Source organism: Corvus cornix, chromosome 2 (genome assembly GCF_000738735.6).
Source record: "Corvus cornix cornix isolate S_Up_H32 chromosome 2, ASM73873v5, whole genome shotgun sequence".
NCBI classification, from domain to species: Eukaryota; Metazoa; Chordata; class Aves; order Passeriformes; family Corvidae; genus Corvus; species Corvus cornix.
In genome coordinates this window covers 40,647,307-40,667,233 of record NC_046333.1, presented here as the reverse complement: position 1 = coordinate 40,667,233, position 19,927 = coordinate 40,647,307, and the positions used below count along the sequence as shown (strand labels likewise).

Below are 19,927 nucleotides of genomic sequence, written 5' to 3'. Positions count from 1 at the left end.
ACAGATACCTACTCATACAGAGTCCCCTAAGAATGACCACATTCATTATCCTCATTATAGGAAGGGGAAAGGTCCCAAATGTGCCACAATACCAAAATCTTTAAAAATCGAAACAATATTAAACCGTGAAATAGCAAAATAAAAATGAAAAGCGGCCATCAGTGGAGTAAAACACTTTCAGGAAGACAATTTAGAGACTTTCTATATTAGAGGTACAGAGAAAGTTTATGCTATCATTAAAAATATAAATAAGAAACAGAAAATCACCTGGCCTATGTTAAATACTAAAGCAGAGAAAGCTATCAGAAGTGAAGATTGGGAGCTGCATCCCAGCAAACAGAACAGAATGGAGTATAGATGGCAGAAAGCTGAATACGGAGATGCCATATGACAGGCCAGAAGGGATTTGAAGGAGTAACAGTAAGGACAGGTAACATATTAATAAAACTTTTTTCAAACATACCATTACCAGAAAGCCTGACAGAGAGTCAGATGGGACCAATAGGCAATCAAGGTATGAAAGGAACGTTGAAGGAAGATGAGGCTATTGCTGGAAAGCTATATTAATTTATTGCATCAGTGTTCATTACAGAAGAGAATGAGGTCCTGATATCAGTCATTCCTTATGGGAGATAAGGCTGAGGAACTGGCTCAAATTCAAGTGTCAATAGAAAAGGCTTTAGAGTAAATTGACACACAGAGCAGTAAGAAATCTCCAGGAACAGATGGTATTCACTGAAGATTTATAACAGAGCCCAAATACAAAATTGCTAAACTACTAACAGTGGTGTCTAACCTATTGCCAGAGGAACAGAAGGTGGGAAATGTGACACCAATCTTTATGAAGGACTCCAGAGAGCTCTTGGATCTATAGACTGCTTTCTGTACAGGCAAAATGGTAAAACTGCAATATAGGATGAGATTAATAGACATCTGGACAAACACAGTATACTGCATAATACACAATTCTATTGAGGGAAGATACTTCTTACAAATGTATTTGAAGTTTTTAAAACTCTCAACAAGCATGTGGATTACAGTGATCCTAATGCTAAAGAGTACTTGGATTTTTAAAAGGCTTTTGATATATTCCCTCATTAAAGGTTTCTACAAAATAAATTACCATGGGACTAATGGGAAGCTGTTGCCATGGATTAGTATGACTTAAAGGCAGGTAACAAAGAATAGCTGTAAGTGGTCAACTTTCTCAACCAACAAGTTCCCTAAATACCCATAGCTGGATCTGTCTGGTTCATCATTCTCCTGTGCTACCTGGCAGAGAGACTTTCTGAGATGTAAAACAGCAGGGACTTCCAGAGCTCACTGGAAAGGACAGTGAAATAAAATGGCAAATAAAGTTCATTATCAGTAAGTGCAGGGTAATGCATTCGGAGTAAATCAGTCACGATCACTAAAAGAATGGGCTCTGAATGAACTATTTCTATCCTGGACAGAGAACCCAGAGTTACTGGGGTTCATTCTATAAGATAATCTGCAAGTTGATGGCATAATTTGTGTCAACTACAGTGTTAGGTTTTCTTAGGAAAGGAACTCAGAGCAAAACAGAAAACAAAACTCACGTGTGTAACACATTTAATGCTGCATACAATTCAAAAATGTTTCAGTAGAACTAAAGAGAGGTAAAGATCGCAATAATCTTGGCAAAAAAACTACAGCACATCTTAGGTTAAAAACATGACAGAGATTTATAAAGCAAAAAATTATTTCAGGAGTGTGGGTAGTGAATTGTTATTCACTGTTTTCCACCATGTTAAGAAACGGAGCACATTCAGATTGCAGCAGCTTTAAAGCAAACAAAAGAAAAAGCTTTTATACATCATGTAATTGTAGAACTCGTTGCTTCAGGGTGGAGGCCAAAATTAAAATGAATTAAGAAAAGGATTAGATGAGTCCCTGGGGAAGAGGTTCATTAATGAGTTTAAACACAATTCTACAGATGTTGCCTCTGTTTCAGGAAATCCAAACAACGAACAAAAGCTGGAATGGAATACAAGGGAAAAAGATGCCTCTACATGCTTTGTTTCTTAAGTACCTGTCGTTGCCTTCTTTTGGAAACCTTCATGTCACCAGGAAGGCAAGGTCTTCTATAGTTAAGAATTAATCAGTAGTAGTATACACTGTAAAACTTTTTTATCCTATGTTGTTAGCAGGGTGACATTAATAGTGAGCTGAAATACAACTTTAAGTCATGAGTACTTGCTTTGCTGCTTTCAAAATGTAAATTTAGCCTGTGCCTAACTGAAGAAACTTTTAAATTTTTTTACTTTTACTACTTGCTCTCATTTATGCAAAAGTGTGGACCAGCAAGATCTCATCTGCTCCTGGATTTGGTTTAGTAGATCTGGCCTCTGTTTCTACAGAAGTGTTTAAAAGAAGAGAAACTATTGATGAGCACATTGTTTAAAAAGGCTTAAAAAGGCCTAAAACAGGTTGTAGGGGTAAATACATGGCAGGACCTGTATCTGTTCACAAACAGACATAGACAAAATGTACAGATAAAACCAGAGATGCTAACACAACAGATAAGAGTGCCAATTAATTTATTGGAATTACTCAAGTCTGAAAAAAAGGGCAGAGAAAATGTACCTTCTACACTTCCGAATAAGAACTTCTAATCAGCAAAAAATGAAGCTGACAAATTTGTTGTCTTATGTGAGTCATGTTTCAAAATTCAGACTTGAAAAATGGGAAAAACTCCTTAGTTTTCCACCATGTGTCTCAGAAGTATGCAATTTCCACCTCAGCCCAAAGCTCATCTTTTAATTACATCGCCAGGAGACTTCCTCTGCAGCACCTCCTTTCTTGAGAGCTCCTGCCTATGTTCTGCCTCTATAAGAGAATAAAAGATACGCTCCAGCTTTTCCTCAGTCCATAGTGGAGATAAGAGGATATAAAGAGAATCCATTAACTTCTGTCAAAAACCTGAGATGTTTTGGCATAACACAGACACAAATGCAGAACTGCAGAGATAGCAAATTCCTCTAAGTGTGTATCATGGGTACAAACAACTAGTAGAAAGCTTGTTTAAGCAACATCTTCCTCAAACAGCTCCAGATCCTGTAGGGTTATGCTGGAAAGAAAGGTTTTCTACTGCTTCATGTAACTCATATGAAAGCTATTTACCCACTCATGGATGAAGTTCTTAATTTTAGGCAGACACAGCAGACCAGGTAAACTAAGCTCCTTCCCTGAATGAAATCTGACTTGCACAGCTGGGGTAAATTGTGCCACATGTGTACAACCCCCATGTGCTCTGTAGTTAAGGGCAGCTGTGCTGGGGGAATGGCTGCTGCACAGGGACTAAAAGGGGCACAGCTGGCTGCACTCATTTCACTTCACACTACCCTATAAAAAAAAGGTATTTCTACTCTAAAGAAGCCTTTTAGGCTGCCTCTAGAGTCTGTACACTCTCCATAGGGAGGTTCATTCTCTTTTCTCAGGTAGTATTTAGGATGGGATTAATTGGTCTGGTTTTCTCCATTGGGTATTGGAGGAAGTCTAGCTGAGGGATTTACATCGGGTGTGCTTTGCTTGATTAGGTGAGGAGAATCCTATCCACGATTTTTTAAAAACAAATGTAACTTGTGTCATGGAAATTGCTGTGTGCGTGCAGTAGATACAGTTTGAACCTCAGACTCTGACTTCCTCAGAAGATACTAAATAAAAGATAAATGGTGCTTCTTGAACAATACATGTAACCTTATAGGGTAAATGTTAAATATAAACTGCACATCCTCAATAAAGCCAGAGGTGAGGCTGCTATAACGAGCAATTCAATTCAGCACAGAGCCCAAAGGTAGCAATCACAGTGCACTTCAATTCTTTAGTCTCACTGCTATGTAACAGCATCAGTACTGAGTTGCCATCAGCATGTGAATGATGCTCTTCCCTCCTTATCTCTTCCTCCCCAAAACTCACTGTGACATATGAACTGTGGTATCTGGCCCTGCAGAAGTCACAGAGAAGCATCTGAAAGAATACCTGAACTCTTCTATTTTATATTCTGCATCACAAGGACTTTTCTGAAAGCTGAAGTGTGTATAACAGATAGGAAATAAACTATGACATAATCTAGGGAATTAGTAGAACTCTAACAGCTGAGATAAATACAGGAGCTGCAGCTTGGTTTAATTTATGGGAGACCAAAGCCAGTGCCTGATACCACATCTTCCCTTAGCTTTGGTTTTCAGTGCCAATAAACTGTGAAAATTAGTGCAATGAAGTCCAATTTAAAAATAAACATTATTTTGCATTATTATGCAAAATATCCATAGTGGTGTTGCATAAATATAGCATCTACTATGAGATTTACACTTTGGAACTGTGCACTTAACAAATGTTTTTCATTCTTGCTTGCAATTGATACCCAAGTATGTTTTCTGAATGTATTTTTGTCTCACAGAAGCATAGTGCCATGTCCTATTATGTTCCACATGCAAGCAGTTAGGAGAATATATGCCAGCCATCAGAATTGTACAAGTCAAAAGTGATTTACCATGGATATATGTGCCTCTTGATGAATATTTCTAAGATTATACAGCTGTTGTTTATCAAGTATCATTTATAAAGCACTACATGACAGTAGGCTGTAAAGAATGCATGTGCAAGCTTGTAAAATGAAACATAATGCTTGGCAATTTAAAAAATACATTCATTGTAGATTTAATTGTTGAATAGTTACGTTGATTTATACCACACAAATGGGGACTTTATGATTCACAATGACTTAGCAGACAATGAACTTCATTGCACCACTAAAGCTGGTTTATGGGATTTAGTTGCAAAAAAGGTTAAGTGTGTTGGTAGGGATCAGTACTGCATTCTCTGCACTGTTGAAATGCTGCATCATTCTTGATTCCACTTGTTTAAACAGAAGCACCACTGCAATCAGTCCACTGGCCTGACTGAGTCTGAAAGTGTATGAGACAACTACTTACAGACTCAGATTATTTTGGGTAGTAACACCAGTCCTTTGTCTAACAGGTCATTAATGAAACTTTCTTCAGAAAATTATTTGGTAGTTAAAAGTAAAATGGATTGATAACTAAACCTTCTTCAGAAACTTATACTTCTGTTAAAAAAGAAATAATTCATCAGCAAAAAGTTCAATAGTTTGAGGGGATTAATGAAATAAAAGATTGAATTTGTAATTTGGTAATTGTGATATATTTGTACCTTGACTCTATTTTGCACTATAGCTGGACTCCCCAGAGAGACAGTAACTCCCATAACTCCCATGCTACGTCAAAGCGAGACACTGTTAATATCAAACCTGTGTACCATGAGAGAAGTGCTCCAGTGAGCTGACAGATCAGGGTCATTCAAGCTTCATGTTCATAAAGCCCTTGAGACAATATGGCAGTATTTCCAATTTTTAAAAAAAATATTTTCAGATGGAATATTTTAAATTGTTATTATTTTTCATAAGCTGTCTAAATTTCTGAGGTAGTTCTGGTGAAATTGCACTCCTTGACCATCTCTAACACCTCTGTGGACAGTCCTCTGTGAGAAGCTGATAATTATATGGGTATGGAAAATGTCTTTCCTTCCTGTTCTGTGAAAGAAAACTTATTCAGTACCATGCCTATTTGAATGGACAGAGAACTTCAAGCTGCCTTCTTCATAAATGCTACAGACAGTAAATGAAAAAAAAATGTTTCCTTAAAAAATTAAAGAGTAGGTCTGACAAGTGTAGTGAGCCAAAAATAATCCAATAATGTTGGATCCCAGGTGAATGTATAATTGGATGCAGTTCATCACAGTGCCTATTTTTTTTTCTCATAAGAAAGTGGTAAAAGAAAACCCTGTTAGTTTTCTGAATGAGTGAACAGTAGCCTTGTAAAATGTGTGTAACTGCTTGCATACACAGAAAAGTAAATACACACAGCATTCATGCATATGCTTTTGTCATGTGTTTGCACACCTGTGACTGTAGGAAGAAAATAAAGCTGTATTATTTCAGGCTCAATATTAATGCACAGTGTTTACTTACTCAATATGTGTAATACAAACTGAATCTAAAATACCACCACAAGAAGAGTGACATTTTTGCAAAATACATGAGTAGGATTACTAGCTCTTTCCAGCTTTTTCAGATGGTAACCTACCTGTTTTTGACTGTTTCTCTAAGTTATGAGGAATTTTCAGTATAGAAACAATGTATGTGTAGCATGTATTTTGCTCTTTCTTTTGCTTGCTTATTTTGGAAGCTTGAATCTGTACTTGTGCTTAGACGTTTGAAAAATGCCAGTGCCCTGCATTAACCCACAAACCAAATACAGAATGCAACAGGAATTTCCTACAAATGTGTTGGATGATGAATACTTGGCTTTGATCTCACAGGAACACTTGGAATAGAAAAAATCAGAAGTACTGGAATTCAATTATTATGATAGTTCAATTAACCTCTATTGAACAGAGGTAAAAATTATACCTAATTATACACATAGCTGACTTCAGACATGGACCTCTGCCCAATGAGGACTAATCAAAGATCACCAAATTCATTTCACTTCAGACCTTTGCTCTCAGAAATGAGTACTACAGTAAGTGATTTCGCCATTAAATATCCCTCTAGCACCATAATCTTTCTAAAAGTCTGTTCAGTGCTCAATTTTATACTAAGAAACTTAATGTGATATCCCCAAGTGTTATCACAGAAATTCTAAAGGAACGGTCACTGATAAAAACGGGCATTTAAAGTGAGCTATGCTGAATATAACTGTAAGCCTACATCACTTTGGCTCCACAGACATACATCAAAATGCACGAATGTGTACCTATATTTTAAATACATCCTTATTGTGGTGACTAGAAAATGTTCTGAATGTATTCTTTTGCATGAAGTCCAGTGGAAGACTTTATTATGAGAACCAAAATGGTATATGTAGTGTAAGATGCCCCTGTACAAAATGGTATTTTCTGTCTTACAATAAAGTAAATTTCTTTATTATACAGCAAGTTCCTTAACTTAAAACAGCCTTTTTTTTAAGACAGAGGAAAGAAAGGTTTGTAATCAGTTATACAGATATGAACACAAATTCTATACTACAGTATTCTAGGAAAATGTTACTTGAATTGTCTGGGCAATGTAATTTTTATTGTTCTCATATTAAAAACACATAAGAAAAAATGAGCACAAGGTTTAAAGGAAGTGTTTCATTCTCCCAAATATCTTTGGTTTTACTGCTATCTTATATTTATTATTTGTGCGCATAACTTTTCTCTTGCTAGCACCATTGTTCAGGGAGCAAACGCATTTTCCATTCCTCCATGACATTTATTTCTGTTTTTTCTGTTGTTGAGATTGACTGCCCATGTCTTCCTGTTCTCTCCTTAGCTATTTTTATGAATACCTTTATTTTCTTACAGCTACTGGTTTCTAGAGGGAGTCTGTGGACCGGCATTCAGCAAGAATATCCCTGAATATTCACCACTGTCTTCTGAATAAGAAAAAAATTAACTGCTTTGTTGTAACTTCTTGGACCACTCTTGATGGGGAAAACTGTCATATATCTAGACTCCTTATCAGGTGCTCACCCACTCATTTAACTTTTCTTCATAGCATTCTGGTAAACGACCAGCATTGGCTGGACCATATTTCCTTGGAACTTATACTGGAGTGGAAGTTCTTCATTTTATTCTGGACCTGTGCATCTTGGATTTCCAGTGGTTGTAAAATTTAGTTACTGTTGACCATAGCTCTCCAACATTTACGGATACTTTCATCTTCTGGGTTCCTTAAGCAAATACCACAGAATCACAGAATATCCCAAGTTAGAAGGGACCCACAAAGATCAACAAAGTCCAGCTCCTGGCCCTGAACAGGACAGCCCCAAGAGTCATCCCATGTGCCCAAGAGTGTTGTCCAAACATTTCTTGAATCCTGTCAGGTTTGCTACTGAGACCCCTTCCCTGGGGAGCCTGTTCCACTGCCTGATCACCCTCTAGATCAAGAACCTTTTTCTAATATCTAACCTAAATATGATGTTGCTGAGAGAAGAAACCAACAAGCAAGATGGGATGGAGGGAATTGAGAATCAGATATTCTTCTATGACTACACTGTATATATACAGGATCCCTTAGGTCTGAATATAGTGCATTACTCCTTAGAGCTTCCAGCACGTTACTGGTAAAGGGATCTAGTCCCACCGGTAAAATTGGTTTTGAGAAGACAAAGCGTTTATCTTGAGCTAGAGAAAGGAAAATCTAGGTACTCTAACTAAATTTATACCATTGGTGTAGAGCTAAGGGTAAATGAATATTCTTCAACAGTTTATATAAAAGGGAACTATCTTTCAGTGTTTTGTGCTGTGCAGTCATCATTTTAATGAGATAGTGTTGACTAGACTGTATTCTTTTTTAATTGTGTTTACACTGAACACCTCACCCATGTTTACTGCAGGTTAATAATCTTGTGGAAAGCCAAGCAATTTCAGTTTTTGAACACAGGGAAGTATTTAATGTAATTATAGTTCCTTTTAAAACAACTAACAGCTTGGAAACATGGGAAGACTGCAGAGTGGGTAAGTACTTGAATACTGCTGCTATGATTGTTTTTCCCATAATGTATCTCTTTTAAATAATGAAACTTCGTTATTGGCATGATAATCTAGTAAGACATTAAACTTCAAGCCTGTTAACAGGGAGGATATTGTCTCATATTATATATAAATTACAGTTTATGTACTACATTTTGTAATTTACAATTATTGTCTTTTATTGTCTACAAGCAATTACATTTACAATAAGCAGGTTGTAACAACAGTACTAAGACAGCCTTGCTTCCTATAAACTAGTGTCCTACATCTTCTCCAAAATCACCTCTGCTAGCTGGCTTTCCTCTTTTATAAATCCCTCTGCTGTTGTACCCGCAGTTGCCTCTCCCTTATCTTACTGCCTTCCACCATAACATCCCCTTATTCTTTTCAGATCATTAACTCACCTCCTGCAAAACTTCCCTGATGTATCCACCAGACCATCAGCTCCCTCCTGTGTCCCCCTTCCATACTTTATTTTTGCTTCCAGGTGAAGAAAAGTCTGCAAGGACTGGCTGGCAGTTGCTAAGTGGTTAGTCAGGTTTTGGGCCCGTGTGCTACCAAACACCAAATCCCACATGAACAGACTTTCCTTCTCTCAGCATCAGTAATAACAATGTCTCTGTCCTCCACCTAGTCATGAAATTCACCAAACTTGTAACAACTTACATCTTTGAGACTTTTGACAAACTTAACTGAAGATAGCCACTGTATTAAAACGTTAATGTGACAGGAGAACTGGCAAAAAGGATAGTGCAGCCGTGCCAACTTTATAAGTGGAGAAAACTGAACTGAATTTGACTTCCATAGATGTAAATTGAAATGTGAAACTTGAAAAGGAGAAGAAGTTCTTTTTAGTTCTTCAGTTTTTTAGATGCAATGAAATCTTAAATATCCAGTGTGGTCAAGAACTATTACCCGAAAGACTCATGACTATTTATTGCCTGCCTGCCTCCCTGCCTGGAAATTTAGGATATAAACTTCTGAAATCTTACAATTGTTTTTTCAGCACATCATTTGTAAGAAATTCCAAAGACATTTTCACTGGTGTAGAATAAAATCAAATGGAGAAGGCAACACTATTAAATGAAAAATGCAGCGTTTTTCCTTAATTTGTGGATGTAGAAATACAAGACAGCGGAGTTGACTTGAACTCCTACACTGTCTGAGTGGTCAGAGAATTTTGTGGCTGCTTAGACTTAAAACACACTGTGGCAAGGCAGAGAAATTGCTGGTTGCACAGTCCAGAATTTCCAAATATAAAAGGATAAATATTCAAATAATGTTCTGTCTCCATTATTTTGTTTGAGTCTTCCTAAAAATATGTACATTCTCTCACTCTCACACACAAATATGCTCTATCATCAGACACCAGCCGGACTTTTTGAGGACAAACATGTATCATAAAACCATTCTTATATGTGGCACTTTTACTAGCATAGTCTCAGCAGAGGGCCAGGATTGAATAAGCATGAAAATTGAAGTGCCTTTGTATTCAAAATGGTGCTCACTCATCCTTGGTCAGAGTTGAAGAAAAGCAAACACACAGGAGCATGCACTGAAGGCAGTACTGTAACTGCCTATAGAAAAACACAGGATTTTTGTTTCAGACATTTGCTATCCAGCAGAGTCCAAACAAAAGCAAAATGTCATCATGGTGTGTCATTTGTGCTGTCACTGTAAGACTTCAAAGTGTTGCACTATTTCCTCATGTCTTACTGTAACACAACCATCATATGTATAATCTGTGTCACAATTGTATTGCAGAATGTGACGTATCATAAACCTGACACTCCAGGAGCAACCAAGACATATTTAACTGGAATAAAAAATAACCTTCAGTACAACATGAGAACAATGGAAATCTTCCATGATATATTATAAACAAGAATAATAAGTAACAAATTCCTGTAAAATATTCTAAAGACAAAGACCAGTCAGGTCAGGACCCTTCTGTGCTATGTAGGCTGTGGAAGCAAACTCTTCTTTCCCTAAAGACTTAAGTTGATGAACCAGTCAGATGGGGGAAAAGGAGAAGGACATAACGTCACAGAAGGAAGCAGATTAATGGGAGATAGTAACACAATGTCCAACATAAATAGTTCTTAATGAAATTTTTTTTTTTGCATTTGAAAGCCAAGTGTTAAAAATTCATTCTTGTCCTTGGACCTTGTCAGATAGACAAGTTTCACACTCATCCTGTAAGCATATTGAGATGAAAGAAGTAAATAAATTCCTTAACTAAAAAACGATCTCGTGTATTATTAATTATTCCAAGAAGTATATTCCATGTTTACAAAAACTGCTGACATTTTAAACTAACCTTCACCGAGGTCATAAATGCCAAAGATGCCTTCTTACATAGAGAAGGCTGGTCTGAGTATTTTGTACATTCCTGTTTTGTTTTGCTTTTTTACTTAAATTAAAATTGTGCTATGATTATTGTATTATTGCACTCAGTTTATTCAGATTTTTTTCTGTAAGAGATATTGATTTTTGTGTTAGTCAATGGAAAGCCCAAGAAATGCCACAGAGAAAAACAATAACAAGCAGTAAAAGAACAGAACACAATAATGTTCATGTAAAATGAAAATGTAAGTTAAGTAGGGCAATGACAAAATCTAGCAGATAATCAGACATTGGGGTTAAAATGACAGCACGCCTGATGATGAAAGTTATCTGCAACGGAAGAGGGAGCTCTCACTGCACTGGCCCTGCCAGCCAAGCAGAGGTGGGGTGCCTCTTCCAGCTGAGCCTGTGGAGCTGGTGGTGCCCATTCCTTCCCCCTTTATTTTCATTTCTGAATATGATTCAATGCAATTTTCTTATTAGTCCTTATATAAAGCTATAGCAGAACGCTCCACAGCAAATTACAGTCAGATATGAGCAATGGATGAAACTCAGTAATGCTCACCAAGCCTAGTGGTCAGAGGGATATTTTCCCTGAGTTAGGAAGGCACATATTATCCCCATAGCAATAAGTCTGTTTCTTCCTGTATAGGCACAAAACCCAAACATGCTGGGAAAAGAACTACAGCATAAATAATAACAAATATCAACTGTGTTTATGACAACTGAGAATGCAGACTGAAAGCTGATCTCACTGAATTTAATTAGAAGGCTCTGACCTCATTGGGCTGAAGGAAACAGTGAGAACATGAATTTGCAAACCTCCTCAGAGTAGCTGTTACCTCTATACATCACCCTTTCTTGTTTAATAAGCTGTTCCACGTGACTAAGAAAGTAGTCAAAGGTTAACATAGATAAATAGCTGTGTTTTATCCTCTACAGATAAACAATTATGCCTAAGGTCTCAATTACAAACACACTAGTGATATTCTTGTTTGTTTGCTAACTTGTTTGTATTGTTTTGGAGATAATTATTTCCAGATGAGCAGGAAAAAATGAAATACTTAAGATTCAATATGAACCTCTGAAAAAAAAGGCCAGAATGCATCTAGCTATTTTGTATAAAAATTGACTCCAAGTTAGAGACTCTAAAGTCTTGCTGTTATGTAGGTGTTGAGTGACAATATGAGATGCCCTAGGGTATCTTTCCTAATCCTCAGATACCTCTCCAGAAGGAAACCAGAATCCTGTGTTTCAGTCCATGAATTGTGCCCCGTGGCTCAGCAGTGTCCGCAGGACTGCTTACAAACCTGGAGCAGATCCTGTGATGAACCAACAACTTATAGCAGCAATGGACCTGCAGTATCTTTATCAGTCAAGTACATGTTAATCTTTCCTTCAGCCATGCTACCCACTTGCAACATGTCCAAGATAACATTGGAGAACCATAAAATGTGGGTTCAATTGCCACTCTTGATTCCCTATTACACGAAATATTTGTTGCTGATGTAAGGTCCTGGGGGAGGTAGGTGTAATATATACATCCATGCAGCAATCCATAATAAAGCAACTTAAGAAGCAACTGTTAAAATAAATCACCTAAAATACCCTGCCATACTGTATTCCACACTATTTACTTAGGAGCTAGACTATAGGAAAGTCATTTCTGAAGTAATTGTAGGATTGAACATCTGCCCTAGAGGCTGAATTCAGAAAGTAGAGCCAGGGAGAAGTATGTTAAGACACTGCAAACAAGAACTTCTACATATGCTGGTAGAAACTAATATTTTTATAACATATATATATATATATATATATATATACATACACTTAAAAATTACATATATCCCTGTGACTGCTTGCAGTGATTATTGCAGCTTTTTATCTCTTGAACTTCACAAGAATTCTAACCAGCAAAACAAATTTAAATATTGTAAAAACTCCTAGGAAACCCACCATCTACCAAGATTATGAATATGGTAGTTATTCTCAGTGTAGATGCACTACAATTACAGAGCAATAGAGAGTACGTAACTTATAGGCCAGGCTCTGTAGTTGGGCATGTGCTATGCTGAAGACTTTAATTTTTTAAGTGCTCCTCTAGATTCAGTCTTCCACTATTTGGTGGCAGCATTGTAACTGTTATTATTGTCCTTCCTTTTTTTTTTTTTTAAATCCTGTGTTTGGCTTGCATTTGACTTGTATATTAGTCTGTTTTTTGAAATATTACCCTAGGTCCCTGACATAAAAGTCTTTTGCATCTGTGCAGGTGCAGAAGTCTCTGCCAGTTTATGAAAAATAGGAAAGTATCTCAGGAAGCATGAATCCAAAAATAATTTTATCAGAACAGTATTGGATTGTTGAGGGCTGAGTGGTATTACTTAAAAAGATGACACAGGGACCTTTGTAACACAGATTTGTTGTTCTCTGATCAGAACTCTAAGCTTGGATCACTGATGTGATTTACAGAGTACATCCCTTCCATTACTTGCAGGACAGACACTAGCTCATACTTGTCTGAAGATGTCTAAAGCTTTGACTTATAGCAGCCATTTGGATTCCTCTGCCAGAACACACAGCCTGCAGGACCAAACTGTGATGTGATCTTACACCAGCATACGTGCAACTGTCCCCGCTCTTTCATCCCTTGGTGGCTGGCTTCCAAATTCTCTCATGAAGCTCACTTTGCTGTTACATACTATCAGCAAAACTCATTTCTACTCATTATTTCTGGTAACATCTTTCTGGTGGCGCTTTGTAAAGTAGCAGGCAGAGTAATCCATGTGCTCTGTGAATTCCATACAGACCGTGATGAGCCTTAACGACCTTTGCAAGACTGTAGTACTTCACTTCTACAGTCAAGTATTTGGGTTCACTGTTAATGTCAGACCCTCAAATAACACCGATCTGCTACTAGATGCATAATTTCCCTCCAGAGAAGATCTATCAGAAATCTTGGAGGGATTACACATTATCATAAGTGTATGGGACAAATCCAGAAATACAAACACAGACTGATTTAGACCTCTGTCTTTCCATAACTTACATTTTTGTTCTTTCTCTTTGTTGAGTTTCTCCTTATTAGCTAAGTCCACTAAGTATTTTAGCCAGATCTCTTTATTTACTTCCGTATTTGTAGCAATTTTTCTGCCCTATACTTTTTCCCTGTAATCAGAGTTCCAGCTCATTGTCACTGATTATATGCCATGACACGATTTCTTACAAATTGACATTGCTTTCTGCAATTTTACATCCTAACTCCTTAGAGACCTTTACAACCTTTTTTACTCCCACCAAATGCTCCTCCCATGTTCTTCATTTTGTCTTATCAGTACACTTGCAACCTGATACTCCCTGCCAATCCATCCCGACGACAACCTCGAGGAGCTGTTCTTTAAACAAAATGCACCAAATTATCTCTCCCAATCTTCTCATTACCATTGAAGAGAACTCTCAGGTAACAAATGGGTTAGCTGTTCTAACGCCTTTCCTCTTTGTCTTTTATGCATGCCCTTGTTAAGTCATTACCGAGCTCAGTAAAGGAGGTTTCACAGTATCAGTTTATACTGGTTGGATTTTTCATTAGCTTTATTTTTTACTTCCTTTATTAAGCGCTCAGAAATCACGGCACCCACGTGTTGCTTAGTTCAATTCCCAAGGAGATAATAGAAGGCCAGATGATACACAGAAGCCCACAGGAGTCCCAGCTGAGTATTTGTAGCTGCAGATGCTCCTATAATCTCAGCTGCCACCATCAGTTATTATTGCATGATGGTCTGAGTGCACCATAGCTTTATTTTTCATCTCTAAAGGTAAAATATCATCTCTGTTGCCTAGTAAGCATGGCACACACAAAATTAATGCTCTAAATTCTGTGCACAGACTCCATGTTCCTTCTTACCAGTATCTTGCAGAAAAAAAAAAAACCAACAAAAAAACAACCAATAACCTGTGAGTATTGCTAAGGACTGAGTTGTTATTGTTATTATTACTAACACCTTGGGATTTTTATCATGTCCTTAGGTAAGTGCTGGCTGTTGCAACAAATGTTCATGTAAGTGTGCCCTAAGCTTAGTGGGATTCTGGATTTCTTGTCTGCTGGCTGATGCTTCAAATCCTGCAGGATATTTTTTCTTCCTTTCAGTAAACGAAGCTTTTCATTAAGGAAAACAATTTTACATTCTGAGTCTCAAGTATTTTGCAGTTTTGTATGAGCTGATGTCTCCAGACTATATGAAAACAGATATCTGGGAGGCTCTTTATGCCATCTTGTTTTAATAGCTGCTGCTGCTGACCCTAGTGGATCAGCACATCCTTATGTATAGGCAATTCTGTTTCAGATAGACATCAATGCCTTCATATAGCCAAAAAATATTATCCAGCTTGGGCTCCACCTGGGAATCAGAGTCTCTCACCAAACCTCTTAAGGCCATGGCAAGTAACTCAGAGCTGAAACTCCTCTAGTTTTTCACTCAGTTAATTAACAGACTCTCCAAGCATGTGTCTATATGTGAGGCTGGCAATTAACAGCTGCTACTTTTAATAAGACCCTAATTTCTGCTTTCACATTTGTAAATATACAAATACATCTGCTGTAGTCTTATCCATCATGCAATTGACCTTCTCCAACAGATTGTGAAATTCTCTGTGTTAAACTGTTCTTTGACCTTCTTTTCATGATGGATTTGCTAATTTTTTGCAGTTTCCTCTTTACTTCTGAATTCACACTTGGTACAGAAGTTGTCAAGGGATCTCCCGAGCAAAAAGTAGGGAAATTGATGATAGACTCCTTAGTGTACACAAGTATAAATTTTCCCTCTTATAGTACAAATTCTACTTCCTACAGAAGTTTTCAAAGCTGCATCTGGTCACAGCATAGTCTTTGCTGTCTTGGAAATATTACTTTGGTCCAGAGCATTTTGAAACGTTTTCTTTTGAGGATTTGTTTCATTGGTTTTTTTTTTTTTTTTAATCCCAGGTGGCTTTTCTAAAATTAATTCTGAGCCATAGGCCTGGGAATTGGCAAATAGTAGAAAACATGTTAAATAGAATTTGACCAGAAAATCCATTTTGAACACTCTCCCCTCTCTCTATTTTCTTTCTTCTTTACAGTCTAAAGGAAGTGTCTGACTGATCTGTCATGAACTGTAGAGAAAACAGGAGAATCTTGAATAGAATTTATATAAAGTATTCAATTCCATCCTATGACAACTTGAGGCATAGTCATTTCACTTGAAGATGGGAGACAGGTATGAAAGGATTATCCAGAGTTCTTTCAATGATTTAAGAAAGGCTGGCCTACTTAACAGGATAGTTAGCTTTTCTGCTGCTTGAACTGGGGGATACAAAAGAAAAAGTACCCGAGGAAGCCTTAGGAAGCAAGGAATTATGAGGAGTTCCAGTGGAGAGCAGCTAAGAAATCAATAAAATATTCCAGAAGTTCCTCCAAGTTATGAGAAGAAGGAAACTTCTGAGGAAGAAAACCAAGGACCTAATGTTAAATATCTGACAGAAGCCCAAAAGACAGCAACATTGACTTCAGACTCTTCTGATCCCTCTACCTGACTTCTTGATGGAAGGGAGAAAATCAGGAGTGCTTTCTCTGGGACCACTGCGGAAAGAGTTATCCTTGGAGGTACTGAATTAGGCACTGCTGCCATACTTGCCCAACTAGTACTTACCAGCAGAGTTGCTACAACTCCTATCAGTTGGATATCTGCATGGGGCAGACCAAATCACTGTACAGTGCATGGGCAATGGTGGTCACCCCACAGCACTTCTGATACCATCACACTGTGGTTTGGGCTTGCAGGATCTCTGCCTCCAGATCTTGATTTCCTTCCTTAGCTCCAGGTGACCACCAGGAAAAAGGTCTCTGAGGATTCCCTAGGACTAATGTTCAGGGTGAGCACTGAATCCCAAGCTGCCGTGTGATTAATGGAAGGGCTGACCTCCTGACCTGCAGAAAGGCTTTTAGGAGAGGGTGACCCACAGAAGGCAGTGTAGATGGCCCAGCTTTGTCAAAGGCTCTGTACTCCAGCAGTCAAATAAGCAATGTGGGAAAGGTGGCTTTAGGCATTTTAAATAAGGGAAGGGAACAGTACTGGAGCTTTGAAAACTGATTAAGCAAGTAGAACGCAGAGCTGAGTCACTCTGTATTTGTCTCTCTGTGTGCATGTGTACATATATAGATACATATTTTTGTAAGCGTGTGCGTGTGTTTGAGTGAGGATATGAAAAAAAGAGGCATTCAGTTCCAAAAGCCACTGCGATAATGAATCGCGAGCTGAAGCTGTCACATCATATGAAACAGATCCAGAGAACACATGAAGACACAGTCTCAGATATTTTAAAACTTCTCTTCAGTGTTTTGCTCACATTTGGTAACATTTAAATCTGATACCCTTTACAGCTTTTTTTTTTTCTTCCTGAAACCAACATTACACTTTTGAAGCAATGTTTGATGAAAATGCAAAAATTCTTGGCTAGCAAAAGATTTTTTTTTTATCTCCTGAAGTCATATCATGCAGATTCATGCAGTGAAAAAAACCCGCTGATGTTCTTATGAATAAAAGAAGGATTAGGAAGATTAAAACGCACACCACCCGACTCGTTGAAAAAAGGCTCAAGTATATGATATAGCCTTCTGCACAGCTTTGCCTTGAGGATCAGAGCTGGAACTGTTCTTGTCTTTGCTTTCGGGTAGTTCAGAGAGATGTCGGGTCCGGATCCCCCATATTGAGCTTTTCATAAAAGTTGCTGTAAGAAGGACATTGCAAAGAGAATGCTGCTGAGTGAATGATCAAATTTTATTTTATTTATTTATTTTTGTTATTACAGCCAGATGTTGCCTCAGGAAGTTGAAACAAGGAGTCAGGAACTGACAGTTTAATAATTAAATTGGGAAAGTTGGCAGGCCTCCTGCTACTTCCTCTAATACATAGCATCTTTGAATGAAAGTGTGCAGTATCCCAGTGGCACTCCTTCCGAACTGGCTCATCCATTACTGGGTAATGATTTTCCGTCGAGGCAACAGCAATGCACAGGGCCTATTACACCAGCTACATAAAGTTAAAAAGACATTATGAATAAAGCTTTTGCCGTGGCTTTTACCAACATTTCTACATAAGAGTGCCTAACGCTGACATGTGTTTATTAACACTTAATAATGTTTACATAATTCTTCCTTGTGCTCATTACAGCTGTCAAAAATCTGAATAGAGGGTGTTTTTGCCTGTTTTAGCTCTTGAAGACTTTGCAGTCTCTAAACTGAGATTAACAGCAGCTGAGAGAATGCTGAATGCCCAGTCAGTTCCTGTACGGCTGGGATGGAAGGCTTGGAGCCCGTTGTCGACCTTTTCTCCTTCTTTCGGGATTTCTCCCCTAGCAGGAATTCTTAACATTTCCCACTGCATGCTCCGCTGCCCCTCGGGCCCGCACACTTGCAGAAGGCATGGAGAGTCTGCAGCCGTCAAGGCAAGAGGAAGCACATCGGCACTGAAGGTGTGACAAGAGGGGGCCGGGCTGAGAGTCTGATGGAAGAAAAAACTTTATCCAGAGGCTGCGGGCAGAGCAGTCAAACCGCAGGGCACTCGTGAGGTGAGGGGTCGGCGGGAGGGGGTAAGCCTGTCCGGTGTCCCGGCCCCTCGCGCCGGGCGAAAAGAGGGACAGGCGTACGACTGCTCCGACCGGGCGGGACCGCGCTCCGTCTGGGAAGCTCCTGACAGCGTCCGGGACGAGCCCAGGGAGGCCTGCGTGCCCTGTCCCGCCCCGCACCTGCCCCCCCATCGCAGAGCCCCCGCGGAGCTCCCGAGCGAGGAGGGTGCCTGAAGGATCTCCGCTCCCGCCTGAGGGATCTCCGCTCCCGCCTCCCGGCCCGCGCGGGCGGGAAGCGCCCCACGGCCCCCGGGCCCCGCGCGCGGCAAGGGGGCGCGCGAGCCCTCGCGGCCCCGCCAGGGGGCGGGGCGGGGCGGGGCGGGGGTCCGGGGCTGCCGCCGCCGCTGTCGGCGGCACTGGCGGGGCGGCGGCGGGAGCGGGAGGTTGCCGAGGTAAAGCGGGGCCGTCGGCTGCTGGGGAGGGGGGGGTCGGTTTCTCACCTGCCGCGCCGCGTCCGGCCTGGGGAGAGACGGGGAGGGGAGCGGGGCGCGCTGCCCGCTGTGCCCTCGCGGTCCCAGCTGGCGCGGCGCTCCCCCCGCGGCGCTTTCCGCGCGTGTCCGTGCCCCCCGCGCGGCGCCGCGCTGCCCCCGCACCAACTCGGAGCGGGTCAGCGCGGGGCACCGGGCGCGTCCTCCCGCGGCTCGGCGGGACGCGGGGCGAGCGGCGCGGGCGCTATTTTGGGCTGCAGCCCATGAGCGCGGTGATGTGGCGGCAGCGCCCGGGCGCTCCGTGCCTTCTCCTCCGCAGACAAAAGCGCGCCCGGGGCGCGTCGGGGGCTGGTTTGGAAACGGAGCGCCAGGCTGTGCTCGGGACCCTGTCAGCTCGGCACCCCCTCGGCACCGCTGCGGCTGCTCTGCTGCTGGGCGGTGTTGGCCTGAATGAGCAGCTGTTTTGGCGGAAAACTAAAACCAAACCAAACCCCCAAAAACTTGATGTTTACAGATGTGGTTAAAACAAGGCGATGGGTCTCGGCGGCGCTTGCTGTGCAGAGTGGCTCGGTGTGTGAGAGCAAAGCCCCAGCGATGTACGCCTTGTGAGTGAGATTCCTGCGCAGGGAGAGCCGCGGTGCCCGTCCTTCAGCCGGCTGCGCGCTTCACCTCCCGCTAGTTCTGTGCCCCAGTAACTCGGGCAGCGGCCGGGCAGGCATGCAGGGCGGCTCTTCTGCGCCTTTTGGGAGTGAAAGTTCAGGTTTGCGGCTCCTCTCCTCGCCAGAGGATATTGTTGGGACGCGGTGGCAGTGAGCTGTGCGGCTGGAGCAGGAATTACTTCTGGGTGAGTGAGGCTGGCGGTGTGGGGGTCTGCGGGATCCCTTCTGCTGCCTGCCAGGGAGTGATCCATGGTTAGCAAATACAGAAGACTCGGC

At 40.4% G+C, this 19,927-nt stretch overlaps 1 protein-coding gene across 9 annotated transcripts in view; it reads left to right on the top strand.

Annotated features, from left to right (window-relative positions):
• Positions 1-18,914: 18,914 nt before the first annotated feature.
• Positions 18,915-19,927, top strand: part of RARB (retinoic acid receptor beta) — a 323,955-nt gene continuing 322,942 nt past the window's right edge. For 8 of the 9 annotated variants that reach the window (XM_039548240.1, XM_039548239.1, XM_039548244.1 and 5 more), the window contains exon 1: positions 18,915-18,956. The gene's annotated coding sequence lies outside the window, so the exon portion shown is untranslated. Of the gene's footprint in view, positions 18,957-19,569; positions 19,837-19,927 lie in introns of those variants that run through there. The other variant, XM_010398934.4, reaches the window with a different exon arrangement.